At 39.5% G+C, this 24,121-nt stretch overlaps 1 long non-coding RNA gene across 3 annotated transcripts; it reads right to left on the reverse strand.

Annotated features, from left to right (window-relative positions):
* Window positions 1-998: 998 nt before the first annotated feature.
* Window positions 999-22,732, reverse strand: LOC125965654 (uncharacterized). Of its 3 annotated transcripts, XR_007479843.1 has the most exons (4): window positions 11,799-22,732; window positions 4,797-8,034; window positions 3,862-3,975; window positions 999-2,028 (listed from the first exon to the last, which is right to left on the reverse strand). It is a non-coding gene; the product is annotated as an uncharacterized LOC125965654 (long non-coding RNA). The 3 variants fall into 3 exon arrangements; XR_007479842.1 differs by lacking the exon at window positions 999-2,028 and having other exon boundaries at window positions 3,488-3,975; XR_007479841.1 differs by lacking the exons at window positions 999-2,028; window positions 3,862-3,975 and having other exon boundaries at window positions 4,114-8,034.
* Between the last annotated feature and the right edge of the window lie 1,389 nt (window positions 22,733-24,121).

Below are 24,121 nucleotides of genomic sequence, written 5' to 3' on the forward strand. Positions count from 1 at the left end.
ATATCATATACAGAGATATTCACACATATGTATGAATAAAAAAAGACTAAAATGTCAAAAGTGGTTATTTCTGGATGAAACTGGAAGTGATTTTTCCCCTTAAATTTTAAAATATTTTTAAATTTTTCTGTTAAATATAATTTGCTTTTCTTAACAAAAATAACATTTAATTTAGAAAGATATTTTTATATGAGCAGATGAAAGACATTTTTACCAGCTCAGCTTTCCAACAATAAAGGGAGAGGCACCCTATTTGCAGAAATGTATCAGCAACGGCTGGAAGAAAAAAGAGGGAGTATTGCATGCAGGGAAGGGGCTTACCTCAAAGGCCAGCCATGATTGTGTGATTTGATAACTAAATGGCTTTTAAGAAACAAGTGGGATTTTCCTATTATACACCCCTTGAAGGAGAATCTGCTCTGCCCAGAAAAGCTGTAAAAAGCATTAGGATGCTAGAGTTGAGTGTGTGTGGAGTAGACGAGTATTGTTCTTTTATTATTATTATTATTTATTTATTTTGGCTGCACCGGGTCTTAGTTGAGGCACGCGGGATCTTCGTTGCAGCATGAGGGATCTTTTAGTTGCAGCATGTGGACTTCTTAGTTGCGGCATGCGTGCAGGATCTAGTTCCATGACCAGGGATTGAACCCAGGCCCTCTGCATTGGGAGCATGGAGTCTTACCCACTGGACCACCAGGGTAGTCCCAAGTGGACAAGAATTGTTCTTAAATTTGGGAATGATGGCAAGGGCGGAGATGGCAAGGGTGGAAGAAACTGTCTTTGCTATAGGGCTGTGCCTGGCCTTCTCCTGCAGAAGGTGAGAGGGTCTGAAGGAGGAACTGGAAGGCTCCCAAAGACGCTGAGAGCATAGAGAATGTGGTCACATATGTGGCCAGGTACATGAAAATGGAACACAGGGTCTGAGAACCCCATGCCAAGTCCACATGCTACCACTCAGAGTCTGTGACCTTAGGTGCCACTTCTCTGAGGCTCAATCTCTGCCTTTGTAAAATGGAGGCAGCAGCTGTTACTGCCTGCCCTACTACGTGGATGCTAAAAGGACCAGGCAAGTTAATGTCTATGAAGACTTTGCAATTCATAAATGCCCATTATTTATTCCTGTTCACTATTATAACTTTTTTGAAAAATTCTCCTTTAACAACAGATAAATGGACATTCTTCTTCAGTGTTGCAGAATCAACTGGCTCATGTTTTCTGGAGGACAATTAGGTAGTCCATCTCCAGAGCCTTAAAAATGTATATTGGTACATACTTTTTACATTAGTACAAACTTCTTGGATAAAAATTTGGTGATACCTTTAACAATTTTAATTGTGTATAACAGAGGTATACCATAAACACATTTTGTTCAAATACAAATTTTAATTAGAATTATTTAAAAATTATTTCAAAATTATTATTATATAGTAATTATTATTTATTTTTATAAATAATTATAATTATTTTATTTTAGTAGCCAAATTTTTTAAGTTTTACATTTTAATACTTATGGGCACCATAATTTCCAAGTAACATGGGCTGCTCGATTGTTACGTGTACTTCTGTGATACTAAACAGTCATTCGTTTTCAGTATAGTCAGCAAAGGTGAGTGGAGGAGCCAGATTTATTTCCGTAGGTTCTGCAGTAAAGTGTTCAACTGACAGTGATGTTGTCATCAAGTTATTAAAGCTTTCTTCCTCTCTAATAGTGAGCTGACTGGGTAAAGATTTATCTCCTTCTTCTTCAATTCCTGGACTTGAGGCTAAGTTGATGATACAATTTCACTGAAGCAAACACACATACTGAAGAGTTTTGCTTTACTTGAAGAAAACACCTACTAAGTAGTAGATGTAACATTGCTACTTTCACTTACATATTTTTATTTCTAATAAATAGATTCCTTTGACTTTGGACCTAGAACTGTTGCTGTGGAGCAAGGTGACTTGCGTTTAAGGAAATAAAACTGTTTATGAATATCCATGTGATACTCAGCTTCCACTGCATACACACCAACTTCAGTATCTTCCCTGGAGTGAGAATATAGGAGAATCTTTAGAGTAGGGTTCATGGAAAGTATACTAGCACTCTCAAGGTTACTTCTATCAGGAAAAGACTCTCCAAAAGACCCCCTGAAAACCTGTTCAAGTTAAGTTAAATTTAATAAACTTACAGCATTAAAGAGAATGCCAAATTGACAAAGTCATAAACATTTCTCAGAAGGGGAAAGTCAAGGAAGGATGTTTACAGGGCTTTAGGGCCCAAACTGGGTAGTTTAAAGGAGGGTCTTGCAAAGCAGGAAACTGATCGAGATTAGGCAGAATTTATAACAATAATTTTGGATTGGCAGGCACAGTGAGGCAGCAGTCTTTAAGCAAGTGTCGATGAGTAAAATGCTAGTTTTGATAAGTAAGCTCTTTTTGTTAGTTCATAGTCTTCTAGGAGCAAGTATTTGTTGGAACAAATAGCTAAGTTATTTTTGCTTGTTCTCAGTGTGTAATGACAGGAAAGTATGCCTGGACCCAGTACTTTTTTTAATCCAGAGAGAGGAAATTAAATTGGTTTCAGTTCTCTTTATCAGGTTCCTGCAAACTATTTTTATTGTAAGCAAAAACTGGTTGTTAGTAAGTCCTACTGTGTTGGTATTATTATTGAAAAATAGTGATAAGTCTTCTTGTTATAGTTGTACTTAAACACCTAATGGCTGCCATTTCAACTTGTATATGTATGAGAAGACAGTTCCCAAATCTCTGACAGGTCAGGTAATGTCTTTGCCTGAAGAAAAATGATGAAAGCAGCCCATTCTCTGTCTTTGACCAACACATCCTGCTGCACTAAAGGGACTGTCTGAAGAAACATCTGAAAGGTATAGACAAAACACTGTATGCCTCTGATTCCAAAACCACTCACAAGCTTTACCATGTGTGTTCCATTGTCAAGGACACTCATGAAACATTTTCTTCATTGATTTTCCATCCTATAAATACTTACTTAACCAGATTAGCTCTGTTAGACCAGAAATCTCTTGATCACGGTATTAGTTTTCTATTGCTGCTGTAACAAATTACCACGAATTTAGTAGCTTGAAACAATACAAATTTATTATTTTATAGTTTGAAGTCTGATGTTGGGCTAAAATCAAGGTGACAATAGGGAAGAATCCATTTCCTTGCCTTTTCCAGTTTCTAGAAGTTGCCTACATTCCTTGGCTCATGGCCCCTTTCCTCCATCTACAAAGCCATCTCTCTGACTGTTCTTCCATAGTCTGGTCTCCCTCTGACCCTTCTTTTCAGCTTCCTTCTTTCACTTTTAAGGACCTTCGTGATTATCTTGTACCCATCTGGATAATCCAGGATAATCTATTTTAAAATCAGTTGATTAGTAAACTTGATTCTGTCTGCACCTTTGATCCCCCTTGGCCATGTAACCTAACATATTCACTGTTTCAGGTATTAGAAATGGACATCTTTGGACTTCCCTGGTGGCACAGTGGCTAAGAATCTGCCTGCCAATTCAGGGGACAGGGGTTCGAGCCCTGGTCCGGGAAGATCCCACATGCCGCGGAGCAACTAAGTTCATGTGCCACAACTAATGAGCCTGTGCTATAGAGCCCACGAGCCACAACTACTGAAGCCCGAGCACCTAGAGCCCATGCTCTGCAACAAGAGAAGCCACCGCAATGAGAAGTCCTCGCACCGCAATGAAGAGTAGCCCCCGCTCGCCACAACTAGAGAAAGCCAGTGCACAGCAATGAAGACCCAATGCAGCCAAAAATAAATAAGTAAATAAATATATAAATAAAATAAATTTAAAAAAAAAGAGAGAAATGGACATCTTTGGGGGAGGGACATTATTCTACCTACCACAGTCAATAACCGAAGCAGGAGCTTGGTTGACTAGATGGACTTGTTGATGTCCAGGGCTACCATGTGATCACTGATGACGAGGTCAGGAAAGATAGGCATTTTGCTATTCGGCTAAAACCAAACACAAATATCAAATTTTGGTAGAATACCAAGGCTGAGACTGAACTTCAGTATGTTCCTAACACATTTTGACCCAGAAATCCACTTCTAGAAATTTATCCTAAAGAATTACTCACACAATGTGCAAAGTTATACAAACAAGAATATTTATTGCCACACAATTTATAAGAGAGAAAAACTGTAAGCAACTTAAATGTCTGTCCACTGGGGAATGGCTTACAAAATATACCTTTATTCTGGAATACTCTGCAACTTAAAATGAGGTAAACTTATAGACTAGGAGGATGTTCATGATCTACTCTAGTTCTTATAAAAGAGCAAGCTGTGGAACAATATGCATAGTATGATACCATTTTACCTTTTATAAATGTGTGTCTGTGTGTGTGCACACATATGTGTGTGGACTTGCAGAGAAAAAAGGCTGAAAGTGTATACACCTATTAGCAATATAAACTTCTGTATTGTTTGAATTTTTACAGTGAGCATGCATCACTTTAGTTTATCCCTTGACCCAGAAATTCTAATTCTAGGAAATTTACTAATGAAAACATCGTGGTGATGAACAGAGATTTCTCTGCAAGGATCTACACCACTGTTTATATAAGAGTGAACAATTGTTAGCACCCAAAATGAATGGGGAATTGATTAAATGAGTTGTACATTTATACTATGGAAGCGTATACAGCCATTAAAAATAAAGATAATTTACAAAACAGAAATAGACTCACAAACATAGAAAACAAACTTATGGTTACCAAAGGGGAAAGGCAGGGGAGGGATAAATTTGGAGTTTGGGATTAAAATATACACACCAGGAGGCTTCCGCAGCGGTTGAGAGTCCGCATGCCGATGCAGGGGACACGGGTTCGTGCCCCAGTCTGGAAAGATCTCACATGCCGCGGAGCGGCTGGGCCCGTGAGCCATGGCCGCTGAGCCTACGCGTCCAGAGCCTGTGCTCCGCAACGGGAGGGGCCACAACAGTGAGAGGCCCGCGTACCGCAAAAAAAAAAAAAAAAAAAAAAAAGAGTATAAAATATACACACCACTATATGTAAAATAGATAAAAAACAAGGACTGTATGGCACAGGGAACTATACTCAATATGTTGTAATAAACTATAATGAAAAAGAATCTAAAAAAGAATATATATATACATATATATGTGAATCACTTTGCTGTACACGTGAAACTAATACAACATTGTAAATCAATTATATTTCAAGAAAAATTAAAATAAATAAATAAGATCACATACACACACACAGTGAAGACTGACAAATATACTACTAAATAAAAATATTATAAAACATTATGTATAACGTGTACCATTTCATTCAAATGTACACACAAATAAAAATATTATTATGCAAATATCATCAGCAGCTATCTATGTAGGGTGGAATGATGGGTGATTTTTACTTTCTTTCGATTTTTTGGAAGACAGGAAGAAGTCAGAGATGGGGCTCTAGTTCCACACTTCTCTCAGGATTGAACTTCCAAGGACAGTATGTGTACTAAGGACCCACAGTTTTGGGGTGAGATGAGAAATCCCAGAGTAGACAGCTTGTTCTGGATTTCCTGGAGCAGTCATTTAGAGAGCCCATGCAGCACTCAGTAATCACAGATGGCCCACCAACATGCCCCCGTCTACTTGGTGCCACAGCCAACATGGTGCTACATCCAACATGGCACTGCTGCCAATGTGGCACTCTATCCAACATGGAATTCCTCTAACATGCTGCCACCACCAACATAGTGCTGCATCCAAAGGGCCCTACCACACAGTGGTACTCTATTCAACATGGTGCTACATTCAACATGACATCAGAACCAACAAGGCAACTGAGCTGTAGAGTAACTGTGGCTGAGGAAGACTCCCAGGCAGTGGAGCTTGAGGTAAGCTTCACTGGCCAGCACATCCCAGTGAGCTGACAGAGCAGAGGCAAAATCCAAGTGGGATAAATAGGTTAATGAGCAAGGACCAACCACTCCCCCTATTCAAGCTTCCTTACCCAGGATCCCAGGAAGGAGGGAAAGAGGAAAGAGGAGAAACTTGAGAGGGGGCAAATGCTGAAACACAGAGGCAGAGGTTTACACATATTTGATATGTGGTTGTTGAGTTTATACACACTACATTTCCCTTTGCCTTGGCTAGTTTTCTTGCTTTGAAAGGGGATGTCAAAATATTCAAGCTTATCATTAGCAACAGGTCCTTGGACCTTCATTCTGCAGATTTTTTCATTACCCCATAAGCCTATTACTTTGGCCTTTCTTGAATTTACCCCCTGGAGAGATGTTTTAGGGTCTCTTTGGCAGCCTTTTGCCAAATAGGTTTTTCTATAACCAACTCTCCCTTTTATAACTTAAGCTCGTTGCCCTTTGAAAGTTCTTTTACTTACTAATTAATTTGCAAGGAACACTTTTGTTTACTCATTAACAGTGATCACTGCTCTCAACATTCACTGCATATTTTTATTGTACAACACATATTTTGACCACATTAAGAAAATGATTTAAGGGAAAAAATTCCTCATATATCTTCCACTTAATATGTTAAATTTCTCCAATTCAGCTCTGAACCAACATAACCTGACTCACTGATATCAGTGTTCTAGTTTCTGCATTTAAGATGCTTTGTAAGCTTGGAATTAACATACACACTCTACTATATATAAAATAGATAACCAATAAGGACTTACTGTATAGCATGGGGAACTATACTCAATATTCTGTAATAACTTATATGGGAAAAAAATCTGAAAAAGAATGAATATATGTGTATGTATAACTAAATCACTATGTGGTACACCTAAAACTAATACAACATTGTAAATCTATTATGCTCCAATAAAATTTTTTAAAATGCTATTGTACACAACCACATCATTTGCCTTCAACATTGCCATTTCTGTTGACTGCATGGTATTTCATTATGTTGATAAATTAGCTTCTCTTGAGCCATTTCCCAAGTGTAACAGTTTAGGTAGATTGCTCCTTTAAAAAGTGTTCTGGGGTGATCTCAATATAGGAACTTAAACAAAGTCACAAAATGATTACAGATCTTCAAACAAAAAAGTTCTGAAGAGAAAATCAAATTTTGGCTAACTATTAAAAGAATTAAAAGATATCTCTTGTCAATTTTAATGTCAAGAAAACATGAAAACCAGTGTGTGTGAGCACTAAGCATAAATAATAAAAAGTTAACAGTATATTCATGAAAACCTATGAATAAGTTAAGAAAAGCTATTATTATTATTATTAATTACTCATTAAAAGGTCATAGTCCCTCCCTTTTCTGGCCGAGGGATTTACCTCCAAGTCCTTCTGAATCTGGTAGAGTGAAGAGGCAATATCACTTCACCAGCTCCACTATGACCAAGATGTGTGTGTGGTCTTCAAACCAGGATCTGATTCCACTGGGGCATGAGAAGGCCTTCTTAGGGCTTTGATACATGTTTCCAGTTCTTCATTGCCCATAAATTTTCTAACATTGGTTGGCCCAAGTCTAGGCCTGGATCACCAATAGCCCTCTGTCCCTTTATAAGAAAAAGGCATTACCCTTCTATACTCTTGGAGAGGGCTTGCTGTCTCTCCCTGTCTTGGGCTCATTTCTGTTAAGGGTAAAGTTAAATTAAGACCAGGGCATTCTGCCCCAAGTTTTGAATTCAGATAAATGATAGAGGCAGTGGGAGTATTGACAATTTTTATTCAATAATTTTGCCTCTTCTATCCCCTGACTATTGCCCAAGAATGCCTAGCTCTTGTTAGATAATCACTTGAGAGCAGAACAAAAAAGGCAAGAGTATCAGCCATAAAAAAGAATGAAATAAAGCCATTTGCAGAAACATGGATGGACCTAGAGATTATCATACTAAGTGAAGTAAGTCAGAAAGAGAAAGATAAATATCATATGACATCACTTACATGTGAAATCTAAAATATGATACAGGGACTTCCCTTGCGGTCCAGTGGTTAAGACTCCAAGTTTCCAATGCAGGGGGCACAGGTTCAATCCCTGGTCGGGGAACTAGGATCACACATGCCACGTGGCTTGGCCAAAAAAAAAAGATACAAGTGAACTTATTTACAAAACAGAAAGAGACTCACAGACATAGAAAACCAACTTATGGTTACCAAAGGGGAAAGGAGGGTGACGGAGGGATAAAATGGGAGATTGGGATTGACATATACACACTACTATATATAAAATAACCAACAAGGACCTTCTGCACAGCACAGGGAACTATATTCAATATTTTGTAATAACCTGTAAGGGAAAAGAATCTGAAAAGGAATATATATATGTAAAACAGAATCACTGTGTTGTACACCTGAAATTAACAAGATTTTGTAGATAAACTATACTTCAATTTTTAAAAAGCTAGAAAGAAATATAAGAAATAAGAAAGAAATTCTGTCCTGAATGCCAAAAATGTCTTTCTATATGTATACAATGTAAGCAGGTCTTTAAATGATCATTCTCGGAAAGAAAAAAGTATGGACTATTGACAGTGATTCTTTTAAATATACCTGGAACGTTTTCATGGGACTACTAAATCTTTCCAGATATCTGGGATAAAACTTTTATCTGATTTATTTTAGATTTGTTGTGCATTACTTGATTAGGTAGTTAAAACCATTTTTATCAAATCATATCATGATTGGCTTCCCTGGTGGCACAGTGGTTGAGAATCCACCTGCCAATGCAGGGCACACGGGTTTGAGCTCTGGTCTGGGAAGATCCCATATGCCACGGAGCAACTAAGCCCGTGTGCCACAGCTACTGAGCCTGCGCTCTGGAGCCTGCGAGCCACAACTACTGAGCCCACGAGCCACAACTACTGAAGCCCGTTCGCCTAGATCCCGTGCTCTGCAACAAGAGAAGCCACCTCAATGAGAAGCCCGAGCACCGTGGCGAAAGTAGCCCCCGTTCGCCGCAACTAGAGAAAGCCCCCGCGCAGCAATGAAGACCCAAAACGCAGCCAAAAAAAAAAAAAAAAATCATATCATGAAGTATTTGTTATAATGGTAAATCCTTATTGTTTTAAAAATTGGTTTGGGGGCTTCCCTGGTGGCGCAGTGGTTGACAGTCCGCCTGCCGATGCAGGGGACGCGGGTTCGTGCCCCGGTCCGGGAAGATCCCACATGCCGCGAAGCGGCTGGGCCCGTGAGCCATGGCCACTGAGCCTGCGTGTCCGGAGCCTGTGCTCCGCAACGGGAGAGGCCACAACAGTGAGAGGCCCGCGTACCGCAAAAAAAAAAAAAAATTGGTTTTGTTCCGGCCACGTCATGTAGCTTGCGGGATCTTATTTCCCTGACCAGGGACTGAACCCTGGCCACGGCAGTGAAAGCACCGAGTGCTACCACTGGACAGCAAGGGAACTCCCTAAAAATTGTTAAATATTGTCTACTTTCTATCGACCAAAAAAAAAAAATTGAAATTATGTGCTAGTTTAATTAGTGTTTAGCAGTAAATACTTTTCTCTTTCATTAAATAGGAAAAGATTTCCTATAATGGAGTTATTTACTGTTTTTATACTTGATTTTTATTAATTTTTTTAAAAAGCTAAACACTAGAATTTGAATCACATCCACATACACATATGTACTCTTTACCCAGGGAAACCATGCATTCATCATACTCCTTGTTTTACAAGTAATGTATAATTTTAGCTACATATTACATTGCATTATTAGAAATTAGTAAGAAACAATATATTGATGTATTATCTTATTTTTAGTAAGATTATAAAATGGATAACTTAATTATATTAGATCTATATCACTTTATTTAATTTATTTATTTATTTATTTTTGGCTGCATTGGGTCTTCGTTGCTGCACGGGGGCTTTCTCTAGTTGCGGCGAGCGGGGGCTACTCTTCGTTGTGGTGCATGGGCTTCTCATTGCGGTGGCTTCTCTTGTTGTGGAGCACAGACTCTAGGCGCGTGGGCTTCAGTAGTTGTGGCACACGGGCTTAGTTGCTCCGTGGCATGGGGGATCTTCCTGGACCAGGGCTGAAACCCGTGTCCCCTGCATTGGCAGGCACATTCTTAACCACTGTGCCACCAGGGAAGCCCACTGCGCCACCAGGGAAGCCCAAGAACTATATCACTTTAAACTAGATAGATTTTAATAATCTGATTTATAAGATTTATTTATTTCCTAGTGGTTACTGTCATGTTCCTTGAAATAAGTATTAACACATTTATTTGATGTAAAAAATAAACAGATGTTTTCTGACAATAGGTAAATCTGATCTGATTTAATGACAGAGAAGATTGGTGTTAGCAACTGGATTATATAGCTGACATTTTCTATCTTGTAAATGAACTAAAGTTGCAGTTCCAAGGTTATGAAGAAAATACACTTATAGTATGTGCTGTATTTAGGTGTATAGTTCAGTGGCATTAAGTACATTCACATTGTTGTGCAACCATCACCACTATCCATCTCCAGAACTTTTTCATCATCTCAAACTGAAACTGTGCACCCATTAAACAGTAACTTCCACTCACCTCTCCCCCAGGCCCTGGTAACCACAATTCTACTTAAAAAAAAAAAATTATTGAAGTATAGTTGATTTACAATGTTATGTTTAATTTCTGCTGTACAGCAAAGTGACTCAGTTATATATATATATATATTTTTTTTTCTTTTTCATACTCTTTTCTACTATGGTTTCTCACAGGATATTGAATATAGTTCCCTGTGCTATACAGTAGGACCTTGTTGTTTACCCATCCTATATACAATAGTTTGCATCTACTAATCCCAAACTCCCAGCCCTTCCCTCCCACCCACCTTGGCAACCACAAGTCTGTTCTCTATATCTGTGAGTCTGTTTTTGTTTTGTAGATGTGTTCATTTGTGTTGTATTTTAGATTCCATGTATAAGTATATCATATGGTATTTGTCTTTCTCTTTCTGACATACTTCGCTTAGTATGATAATCTCTAAGTCATCCATGTTGCTGCAAATGGCATTATTTCATTCTTTTTAATGACTAATATTCCATTGTGTATATATACCACATCTTCTTTATCTAGTTATCTGTCAATGGACATTTAGGTTGTTTCCATGTCTTGGCTATTGTAAAACCACTATTCTACTTTTTTCTCTATGAATTTGTCTATTAAAGGTACCTCATATAAGTGCAATCATATAATATTTGTCATTTTGTGTCTAATTTCACTTAGCATAATATGTTCACGGTTCATCCATTTGTAGCATTATCTGAACTTCATTCCTTTTTATAGCTGATTAATATCCCAACCATATTTTGTTTATTTATTCATCCATTCATAGATATTTGGGTTGTTTCCATTTTTTGGCTATTGTGAATAATGCTGCTATGAACATTGGTGTACAAATATCTGTTTGATTTCCTGCTTTCAATTCTTTTGGGTATGTACCCAGAAGTGAAATTGCTGAATTATTTGGTAATTCTATGTCTAATTTTTTGAGGAAGCTAATTTGTTGGGGTTTTTTTCAGTATAGCACATGCTATAAATGTATTTATCATGACTCTGGGTTACAGTTCAGACACAGAGCAGGAGAGTTTCCTGAAGGGAAACAAAGCAGATGCCAGGGCAAAGATAAAGGAACTTTTGCAAGTAGCTGACCTGCAATTCTCTGAGAAAGTAAAGGAAGAAAATGAGTTTACAGTCAGTGTTCAAGGTTAGAAGATGATCCACCACACAATTTTAAAGGAGCACTAGTGCTATGATGAAGCCAAGCATTGAGCATGGTATGGAATTTCAGAAGCTCTATGTCCTGTGATTAGAACCCACAGGCAGCTAGTGAGATAAGTACCTTGGGTCCAGAAGGGGAATTCGGGCGATGCACCACAGCACCCCCTTGTGCTGACCAATCCACCTGCTCCATACAGTAGGTCCGTGTGGTAAGTGCCAACCTCTGAGTTCTGATGAAAATCCCATAGAATCAAGTTTCAACAAACATTATCTCTGTTCCTCCTCTGAATCTGTTCATACTGATCCTGTCTCCCAGAGACCTGTTAGCTACTGGAGGGGTTGGAACTGTGTCTCACACTTCTTCCATAAGCAGCATGGTGTGATGCTAATGCTTGGACTTGGGTGACAGGTGGCCATGCAGTTGAGTCCAGGTCTGCATCTTTCAGTGGATCTTGGGCAAAGGTATTGGTCCTTCCCAGCATTGATTTGCTTCTCTGTAAAATGGCTTCACTGGGCTGCTGGGAAGATGAAGTAAGATGATGACTATACCCCATTTCTATTAACCAGTTGTAGAGCTTTCTGCATTTCTTTAATTAAAATAATTGTACTCACTTTTCTTCTTAGAGTTAAGTGCTATACCACTTGACCTCTATTATCTTTGCAACCTATGATGAAGCTGATAGTCTAAGAGCATCTCCTACTGTTAGCCCCAGCCTCCGTAGACCAGTCACCACTGTTTTTCCTTGATGCTGGTGTCTCTCTCACCAGTGCATTTTTTTTTTTTTTTTGGCCACTCTGCGAGACATATCGGATTTTTAGTTCCCTGACCAGGGATCATACCCACACCCCCTGCATTGGAAGCACAGAGTCTTAACCACTGGACCACCAGGGAAGCCCCTCGCCAGTGCATTCTTTTCTTTTTTAAAAAAAATTAATTAATTGATTGATTGATTAATTTGGTTGTGCTGGGTCTTAGTTGCGGCAGGTGGGCTCCTTAGTTGCAGCTCACCGGTTCCTTAGTTGTGGCATGAGAACTCTTAGCTGTGGCATGTATGTGGGATCTAGTTCCCTGACCAGGCATTGAATCCGGGCCCCCTGCATTGGGAGTGCGGAGTCTTAACCACTGAGCCACCAGGGAAGTCCCTATAGTGCATTCTTGACTGCTTTGATAAAAGGAGTGTCCTCTGGGCTCTCCCATGGAACAGAGTTAATGCAGAGAGGGGCTGAGAGAATAGTCAATGGATTAAACACAAGTGGATTCAGCACAAGAAGGAAGTGAACCCCATGTGATACGGGGAGAATAGGCACAAATCCCACAGAAGACAAAGACTCCTGACTAGAACAGAAAAGTACCTCCTTCTAGGACTTACCTGTGGGCTGAGCTGACCTCAGAGTAGCATCAACACAATTTTATGTTGTCTTTAAGTGGCTGGTAGAAGTATCCAAGGATCATAACCAGTCTCAGACTAAGACTCCATTGTAAAAATCAGAATATTTTTGCCACACTGCACAGCTTGTGGGACCTTAGTTCCCCAACCAGGGATTGAACTTGGGTCCACGGCAGTTAAAGCCCGAGTCTTTTTTTTTTTTTTTTTTTTGGCTGTGTTGGGTTTTGGTTACTGCGTGTAGGCTTTCTCTTGTTGCGGCGAGCGGGGGCTTCTCTTGTTGTGGAGCATGGACTCTAGGAGCACAGGCTCAGTAATTGTGGCACGCAGGCGTAGTTGCTCCGTGGCATGTGGGATCTTCCCGGACCAGGGATCAAACCTGTGTTCCCTGCATTGGCAGATGGATTCTTAACCACTGCACCACCAGGGAAGTCCCAAGCCCAAGTCTTAACCACTGGACAGCCAGGGAATTCCCCTTGAGCTTATATTTTTTTATGAGGTCAATTTATCAACTGTCTTAAGTTCAATACTCAAGGAGGAAAGCAACACATAACTAAATCACAACTGCCACTTGAAGTTGATGAACTGAAAGGAAGCAACTCAGAGAGATCCTGCGATTTCTTTTTACTTGGACCATTCAGCCCCTAAACACACAGGCCTGAAGTAAAAGGTCCAGCTCAGAACCTTCTCACACCATGTGCTCTCTTCATGCCCAGTAAGCTGTTCCCAGGACCCGTTTCTAGCGCCAAAATGCCAGCTGTCCTTGCCTGTTCTGATTCTGCTCCTTGAGCTCCACCTCCTGTGCGATGCTGAATACTTGTCTGACATCACTGCCTGCAGGCTAGACTTCTTTCCCTCTAGTGGATTCTGTGGGGCTCTATCCCATCCCCTCTTCAGAGCTGACGCACCCATCCCTCAGCTGCTGTATTAATTGTTGACAGTTCATAGCTGCACTTCTCACTGGAAACTGCCCTCAGCTACAGGGAACTGGCCATGCAGGCTATGACCCGTTCCAGGGGCCAGCCCATAGCCCATGGTGGGCTGATGTGGAGATAAAAAAGCCAGCTCCTCATCTCACAACTTGAGTCAACTTCGGGGGCTACCCCAGCTCCAGATCTGCTTGTAGGGTGATCTGAGGTCTCATTTCCAACCTTGGTTGGCTTCTCTTTCTGCCCAGTTCTGTCTCCTTTGCCCCTTACAGTTGTGTCTACTGAGCATGTTCTCTAACAGACTTGCTGTACAAGTTTGTGGAACAAACTCTCTGCAGCTCAGAGTCTGTTTCAAGGGCAGCCAACCTAAGACATCCTCCTACTCGGAGTCAGGTCTATGCTTGCTGTGGAATCACAGGAAACAATCAAACCCATCAGGGGGTGGGGAGGCCTGTGTTCAGCAAGGCCTGTGTCCATCACTAATAGAATGATCTTGGGAATGTTCCTTGACCGCTTGGGGTCCCAGTTAGAACATGAGGAAAGAAGACAGTCTGTCTCTGATAGTCACAGAGATGGTGGAAAGTCCAATCCTACCATACATAAATATATATAGACTAATACAGTATATAGTGTATAGATACAGACACAGCTATAACTATCTATTTATATAAAATATATAAACATATAGGTATATCACAGAATATGTAAGCCAGGTTTCTCATTGCAAAGAAGGGAGTAACAAATATGGAAATGAAGAAAACTGGAAGAACTCTGCGGTATTGGATTAGAACTAGCAGATTCAGTGTGAACTACTCATGAATGTTAATATAGGTATATACATATATAATATACAAATATACACATACAGGGATTCCCTGGTGGCGCAGTGGTTGAGAGTCCGCCTGCCGATGCAGGGGGCACGGGTTCGTGCCCCGGTCGGGGAAGATCCCACATGCCGCGGAGTGGCTGGGCCCGTGAGCCACAGCCGCTGAGCCTGCGCGTCCGGAGCCTGTGCTCCGCAACGGGAGAGGCCACAACAATGAGAGGCCCGCGTACCGGAAAAAAAAAAAAAAGAAAACAAATATACACATACAATGACATAAATAATAAATAGATATAAATGTGTATGTGTGTGTATATAGGGGATTTACTTATGTATGTATCTATTTATTTATATTCAAATATACCCTAGCTCTGTGCACTGAGAGGGCTTTGGAGCAGTAACATCCCCAATAGCAATGTAGCAAGAACCAAAATATTGACTCCACTGAAAGAACCAGAACTCCTTGGCTGTGACAAGAACAATTATGAAATGAGCTTGAATAATTTATGCCAGAAAGCAAGGCAGTGGTCAAAAATTATATAGTTCTTATCAAAAGGACACATAAGACAGTTGAAGAGGTTTTCACCAGTAAAATATCAGACAATTTGAGATTAATTAAAAAATGATCTCCTCAATTTGACTTATAAATTTAACACAATCACTATCAAAATCCAGCAGACCTTTCTGGAAAAACTGACAAGCTGATCTTAAAATTTATATGGATGGGCTTCCCTGGTGGTGCAGTGGTTGGGAGTCCGCCTGGGGAGTCTGCCTGCCGATGCAGGGGACAAGGGTTCGTGCTCCGGTCCGGGAAGATCCCACATGCCGCGGAGCGGCTGGGCCCGTGAGCCATGGCCGATGAGCCTGTGTGTCCGGAGCCTGCGCTCCACAACCGGAGAGGCCACAACAGTGAGAGGTCCGCGTACCGCAAAAAAAAAAAAAAAAATTATATGGAAATGCAAAGGACCCAGGGTAGCCAAAACAATTTTTACAAAGAAGAAAAGAGTTGGAGGACTCACACATTTCAATTTAAAACTTACTATAAGGGAGAAATTGGCAAACTTTCCTGTAAAGAGCTCAATACTAAATATATTAGGCTTTGTGGACCACATGGTCTCTATCACAACTATTCAACTCTTTTTAGTATATTCATAGTGTGGTGCAATCATCACCACAATCTAATATTAGGCCATTTTGTTACCCTCTTAAAAACTCTGAACTTATTAGCAGTTGCTCCCCATTTCCTCATTCTATCTCCCCCAGCCACAGGCAACTACCACTCTACTTTCTGTCTCTAGAGATTTGCCTATTCTGGCCACTTTACATAAATGAAATCACACAATATGTGGTGTTTGGTGACTGACTTCTTTCATTTAGCATGTTTTTAAGGTTAATCTATTATTGTAGCACGTATCAGTATTGCATTCCTTTTTATAGAGGAATAACATTTAATTGATGGGTATACCACAATTGTTCATCCATTCTTCAGCTGATGGAAATTTGGATTGTTTCCACTTTTTGGCTATTATGAATAGTGTTGTTATGACCCAAATAAAAGCTTTTGTGTAGACATACATATACATTCCTCTTGGTATATACCTAGGAGTGGAATTGCTGGGTCAAATAGTAGCTCTACGTTTAACCTTTTGAGTAGTTGCCAGACTGTTTTCCAAAGTGGCTCTACCATTTTATCTTCCCTCAGCAGTGTATAAGGGTTTCAATTTCTCCACATTCTAAACAACAGTTATTATCTGTCTTTTTTATTACAGCCGCCCCAGGGGGTATGAAGTAGTATCTCATTTGGTTTTGATTTCCATTTCCATAATGACTAATGATGCTGAGTGTCTTTTCATGTGCTTATTAGCCACTTTAATATCTTCTTTGTAGAAATGTCTATTCAAGTCCTTTGTCCATTTTTAACGGGTTATCTTTCATTATTAAGTTGTAAGAGTTTATATAGTCTAGATACATGTCTATTATCAGATATATGATTTGCAAATATTTTCTCCTATATGTGGGTTCAGTTTCTTGGTGGTGTCCTTTGAAGCACAAAAGTTATAAATTTTGATGAAGTCCAGTTTTTTTTTCTTTTACTTGTACTTTTGGTACCATATCTAAGAAAACATTGACAAATTCATGGTCATGAAGATTTACACCTATGTTTTCATCTAAGAGTTTTACAGTTTTATGTAGGTCTTTGGTCCATTCTGAGTTAATTTTGTGAGATAGTAGTCCAAATTCATTCTTTCTTTTTTTTTTTTTTGCATTAAAATTTTTCCTTACTGAAATAGAGTTGATTTATAACGTTGTGTTAGTTTCAGATGTACAGCAAAGTGATTCACTTATACATATACATAAATATATATATTCTTTTTTTACGTTATTTTGTCCATTATAGGTTATTACAAGACATTGAGTATAGTTCCCTGTGCTATAGGGAACTATAGGTCTTTGTTGTAGGTCTTTGTTGGTTATCTATTTTATATATAGTAGTTTGTACATTTTAATCTGAAACGCCTCATTTATCCCTCACCCCTCTTTTCCCTTTGGTAACTGTGTTTGTTTTCTATGTCTGTGAGTCTATTTCTATTTTGTAAATAAGTTCATTTGTATCATTTTTTTTAGATTCCATGTATAAGCGATATCATATGATGTTTATCTTTGTCTGGCTTACTTCACTTAGTATGACAAATTCATTCTTTTGCATGTGGATATGCAGTTGTCCCATTATCAACTGCCAGAATTAATGGTATATCATCCTTTTTGTGGCCCAATTTCCAAAGTTCCTTGATTTTTTTTTTGCATCAAAAATTCAGTCAAATTGTAAAGCAATGATACCCCAATAAAGATGTTAAAAAAAAAAAAATTCAGTCAAGGGCTTCCCTGGCGGCGCAGTGGTTAAGAATCTGCCTGCCAATGCAGGGGACATGGGTTCAAGCCCTTGTCCGGGAAGATCCCACATGCTGCAGAGCAACTAAGCCTGTGTGCCACAACTACTGAGCCTGCGCTCTAGAGCCTGCGAACTACAACCATTGAAGCCAGTGTGCCTAGAGACCGTGCTCCGCAACAAGAGAAGCCACCGCAATGAGAAGCCTGCGCACACAATGAAGAGTAGCCCCTGCTCTCCGCAATTAGAGAGAAGCCCACGTGTAGCAACGAAGACCCAATGCAGCCAAAAAGAAAAGAAAAAATATCTGTCAAAGCTGAATTTAGTCATTTTAAGTCTCAACATGATATCACAAAATTTCCACCAATTGTACAAAATGTCCCCTTGGGCCAGTTTTAAATTAGGCTCATGCAACAGAACGCGCATTTCATTTGAAAGCTTTAGTGCAGGTGTGCCCAAGCCATCAAATCCAATTAAACAGGACCAAATGCCTTAATAGCTGAAGACTTAGTTTTTCAGCAGGCTGTCTCTAGAGAGGTTCCAAGCATATAAAATAGTGAAATCCCAAGAAACCATTTTTTTTAGACCAGCCAAGAAAGATTGGTACTAAGTAATTTGGAAGGGTGTCAAGGGTGATTCAATTTATTACAGCACTGATTCTGAGGAGAGAGTGCCAAGTGCACTTGCCCTTGAAGGATAAGTTGTACTCTGACCTCTGGCAATGAACGGCAGGGTCTTTGGTTGATGGGAGAAGGTGGACAATAGTTCTAAAGTAGAAGAGAGTGGTATACATGGATGGTAAGGTGTAGAGGGCAGCTGGAGTTAAAAAGGCATGCTGGGACAGATGTGGGCTGGGTGGGGGAAGAGAACTCAAATGCCTGGCTGAAGAAATATGAAATGTTGTTAAGAAAAATTACTTGGAAAAAAGGCAAGAAGGTAGGTGGCATGTACTTTCAATGCATTACTGGGGATGGATGGTGGTCTCATCTAAGAGTTAATTCATTACCTAACCTAAGGGAATGTAGCATTGTTATTACTATCAAGTATAGGCTTAGACTCTGAAGTTATATGCTAGATATTATCCAGCAGAAAAGATAACCCCAAAGGGAACAGTTTGAATGCCCTCCTGGATATGAACCAGTTTTATATCTAATCTAACGTTTTAATTCTAACATTCCTTTTTTACTCCTAGTTTTCTTTTATAAATGTCTATGAATACCCAGTTCCTCAACATGCTCTTATAACCAGCTTTAACTTACTGGCTCCCTTATTAATAAGTTAATAAATCTTGACATATGTTCATTCTGTGTTTGTATGAATCATGTTTTCAACATTTTAAAAAAATTTACTTTGCCAGCATTCAATTGTGATGCCCCAAACTATCAAGGGTTGTTAAGCATCCTTTGAGAAAAAAAGCAGCCCTCACTCCACCAAGGAGCCCAACTCTAAATTGTCATTGGGTTCCTCATTCTTCATGAATTTGTAAAGGAGTAAAAAAATTTTAAAGCTGTGAAAATGTATTCCAAGGGAATGGGAGGCTCATTCCTGATGGCTGGGTTATTACACCACCCTAGACAGTACAAACCCTAGGAAGCCAGACATTCTCACATGAGCACGTATTTAAGAATGATTTCAGGGCTTCCCTGGTGGCGCAGTGGTTGAGAGTCTGCCTGCCGATGCAGGGGACACAGGTTCGTGCCCCGGTCCGGGAAGATCCCACGTGCCGCGGAGCGGCTGGGCCCGTGAGCCATGGCCGATGAGCCTGGCTGCAGAGCCTGTGCTCCGCAACGGGAGAGGCCACAACAGTGAGAGGCCCGCGTACCGCAAAAAAAAAAAAAAAAAAAAAAAAAAGGAATGATTTCAGGCAGTCTTTCGCCTTAGCCCCTGCCTTGGCTAGCAGCTGCTCCATTGTTGAAAGTCTATAACCTAGATTCAGATTTTCATAACCTAGCACATAAAGCTGTCTAACCACTTGCTTTGGTTCTCTGTAGGAAAGGAGAGAACAACCCTCTTGGCTTCAAGTATGCTCCAAAGTTACTAACAAACTCACTAATAGGGCTAATGTTCACTGCCTGGAAATGCCCTCACCTGCCCCCTTTTTCGTCAGATAAATAGTTACTATTTAGTGCTCAACTTATGTACCATGTCCTTCCTAAACTCCTCCAGGCATGAGGAGTTACTTCCTTTTCCCTTAGCATTCTGGTCCCATCTTTACAGTATGTTCAATACAGTACTACCCCTTAACTGTTTGAAGTGTTTCTCCAGTTACTTTGAGAGCCTCCCAAAGGCAGACATTATCTCATTTATTTCTGTACATTCTATTTCTACCCACAGGTTTTGGCATATAGAGAGGATTCAATAAATTGCTGTTGAGAGAGCACTTTGATCTGAACACCAGTTCTCTAGATACAAACCATTTTCTCAATTTAAAAAAAGCATGGAAAATTATTGTACTTCGATGGAGTATACATACAAGTTTTCTCTCTGAGATGTACATAGTTGTGAGTGCTGTCTGGTGAGGCAGAAATTAGATTGTATTAGGGATAAAATGACCAAAAATTGTCTCTACCATATGGGGTACTTGGATATGCTGACTTATGTTCGGTCATATACTAGGGTTAAACAGTGTGAACTAAATGAACAGATGCTTTGCATATTACAACAGGGTTAAAAGAGTTTGTAAACATTAGACAATCCTTAATCTCAAAAACAGTTCACATTCATTTGAAATGGACAACAGTACACATTTACAGTTTTGCCCAAAGCTATCTTAACTCTCATGACTTCGGTCAAACTATAAAATAAAGAGATCCAAGTAATCTGGACATTCTTCAGAATACCACATTGGTCCACTATATTGATGACATCATATTAATTGGACCAAATAAGCAATAAATGGCTAGCATGATGGAGTCTTTGTCATGTGCTACAATGGCTGGGAGAAAAATCCTATGAAGATTTGGGGGCCACCACATCAATATAACTTTTAGGGGTCCAGTAGTCTGGGACATCACCTCCAAAACAGAAGACAAATTATTGCATCTTGCACCTCCCACCACCAAGAAGAAAGCAAAATGCATCCTTGCCAATATTTGATATGGTCAGTCTTTCTAACTTTAGCTATTCTGATAGGTGTGTGTGTAGTGGAATCTTGTTCCATTTTATATTTGCATTTCCTCAATGACCAATGATGTTGAGCCAGTTTTTCATGTTCTTATTTGCCATGCAGATATCTTCTTTGATGACATGCCTGTTCAAATCCTTTACTCATTTAAAAAATTGTGCTGTTTTCTTATTGATTTTTGAGAGTTCTTTACATATTCTTGATTCAAGTTCTTTATCACATATATGCGTTGCAATGGTTTTCTCCTACATTATGCTTTGCTTTTTCATTTTCCTAACAGTGTCATTTGAGGAGCAGGAGTTTTTAATTTTGATGAAGTCCAATTTATCAGTTTGTTCTGTGCTTTTATTGCCTAAGTCAAGGTCACAAAGGGTTTCTTCTGTTTTCTTTTAGAAATTTTATAATTTGAGGTTTGACATTTAGGTCTATGATTCATCTAGAGTTAGTTTCTGTATGGTGTGAGATATGGATCCAAGTTTGTTTATTTTTGCATATGGATGTCCAACTGTCTAAGCACCAATGTTGGAATGGTATCCTTTCTCCAATAAATTGCCTTTATGCCTCTGTTAAAAATCAATTGTCTATACATGTGTGGGGTTTTTTGGGACTCTATACTGTTCCTTTGATATATGTGCCTATCTTTATGTCAAAACCAAACTGTTGGGACTTCCCTGGTGGCGCAGTGGTTAAGAATCTGCCTGCCAATGCAGGGGCCACGGGTTTGATTCCTGGTCTGGGAAGATCCCATGTGCCATAGAACAACTAAGCCCCGGTGCTACAACTACTGAGCCTGAGTTATAGAGCCCGCGCGCCTAGAGCTGGTGCTCCGCAACAAGAGAAGTCACGAGAAGCCCGCACACCACAACAAAGAGCAGCCCCCACTCGGCGCAACTACAGAAGGCCCATGCGCAGCAACGAATAACCAACGTAGGCGCCCCCCCACAAATTAAACAAATTTATATTAAAAAAAAACTGTTTTGGGAATTCCCTGGCGGTCCAGCGGTTAGGACTCAGTGGTTTCACTGCCATGGCCCAACTTCGATCCTTGACTGGGGAACTAAGATGCCACAGGTCATAAGGTGTGACCGAAAACAAAACAACAAAAAAACCACTGTTTTGATTTACTGTAGCTTTATAATAACTCTTATGATTAGGTAGCATTAGCCTTCCAAATTTGTTCTTCTTTTTCAGAGTTATTTTGACTGTTCTAGTTCTTTGAATTTCTATGTGAATTTTAGAATCAGTAAGACAATGTTTTCAAAAAAGCTTGCTGGGATTTTGGTTAGTACTGCACCTAATCTGTAGTTAAACTTGGGGAGAATTGACACCTTAATAATATTGAGTCTTTCAATCATAAAGAAGGTATATCTCTCCATTTACCTATCTTCTTTTTCTCAGCAGTATTTTATAGTTTTCAGTGTACAAGTCTTTCGTATCCTTTGAAAATTTATCCATATTTTTATATTATTGCTAATGACACTTTTTTTTTACATTTTTATTGGAGTATAATTACTTTACAATGGTGTGTTAGTTTCTGCTGTGTAACGAAGTGAATCACTTATACATATACATATATCCCCATATCTGCTCCCACTTTCATCTCCATCCCACCCTCCCTATCCCACCTTTCTAGCTTGTCACAAAGCACCGAGCTGATCTACCTGTGCTGTGCTACTGCTTCCCACTAGCTATCTATTTTACATTTGGTAGTGTATATATGTCCATATATACACTACCACTCTGTCACTTTGTCCCAGCTTACCCTTCCCCCTCCCCGTGTGCTCAGGTACATTCTCTAGTAGGTCTGTGTCTTTATTCCCATCTTGCCCCTAGATTCTTCATGACCTTTTTTTTTTTTAAATTCCATATATATGTGTTAGCATACGGTATTTGGTTTTCTTTCTTTCTTTTTTTTTTTTTTTAAACATCTTTATTGGAGTATAATTGCTTTACAATGGTATGTTAGTTTCAGCTTCACAACAAAATGAATCAGTTATATATACACATATGTTCCCATATCTCTTCCCGCTTGCGTCTCCCTCCCTCCCACCCTCCCTATCCCACCCCTCCAGGCGGTCACAAAGCACCGAGCTGATCTCCCTGTGCTATGCGGCTGCTTCCCACTAGCTATCTACCTTACGTTTGGTAGTGTATATATGTCCATGCCTCTTTATCGCTTTGTCACCGTTTACCCTTCCCCCTCCCCATAGCCTCAAGTCCATTCTCTAGTAAGTCTGTGTCTTTATTTCTGTTTCACCCCTAGGTTTTTCATGACATTTTTTTTTTCTTAAATTCCATATATATGTGTTAGCATACGGTATTTCTCTCTCTTTCTGACTTACTTCACTCTGTATGACAGACTCTAGGTCTATCCACCTCATTACAAATAGCTCAATTTCGTCTCTTTTTATGGCTGAGTAATATTCCATTGTATATATGTGCCACATCTTCTTTATCCATTCATCCGATGATGGACACTTAGGTTGTTTCCATCTCTGGGCTATTGTAAATAGAGCTGCAATGAACATTTTGGTACATGACTCTTTTTGAATTATGGTTTTCTCAGGGTATATGCCCAGGAGTGGGATTGCTGGGTCATATGGTAGTTCTATTTGTAGCTTTTTAAGGAACCTCCATACTGTTCTCCACAGTGGCTGTATCAATTTACATTCCCACCAACAGTGTAAGAGGGTTCCCTTTTCTCCACACCCTCTCCAGCATTTATTGTTTCTAGATTTTTTGATGATGGCCATTCTGACTGGTGTGAGATGATATCTCATTGTCGTTTTGATTTGCATTTCTCTAATGATTAGTGATGTTGAGCATTCTTTCATGTGTTTGTTGGCACTCTGTATATCTTCTTTGGAGAAATGTCTATTTAGGTCTTCTGCCCATTTTTGGACTGGGTTGTTTGTTTTTTTGTTATTAAGCTGCATGAGCTGCTTGTAAATTTTGGAGATTAATCCTTTGTCAGTTGCTTCATTTGCAAATATTTTCTCCCATTCTGAGGGTTGTCTTTTTGTCTTCTTTATGGTTTCCTTTGCTGTGCAAAAGCTTTTAAGTTTCATTAGGTCCCATTTGTTTACTTTTGTTTTTATTTCCATTTCTCTAGGAGGTGGGTCAAAAAGGACCTTGCTGTGATTTATGTCATAGAGTGTTCTGCCTATGTTTTCCTCTAAGAGTTTGATAGTTTCTGGCCTTACATTTAGGTCTTTAATCCATTTTGAGCTTATTTTTGTGTATGGTGTTAGGGAGTGATCTAATCTCATACTTTTACATGTAGCTGTCCAGTTTTC

The sequence above is a fragment of the Orcinus orca genome, chromosome 10 (assembly GCF_937001465.1).
Source record: "Orcinus orca chromosome 10, mOrcOrc1.1, whole genome shotgun sequence".
Lineage (NCBI taxonomy): Eukaryota > Metazoa > Chordata > Mammalia > Artiodactyla > Delphinidae > Orcinus > Orcinus orca.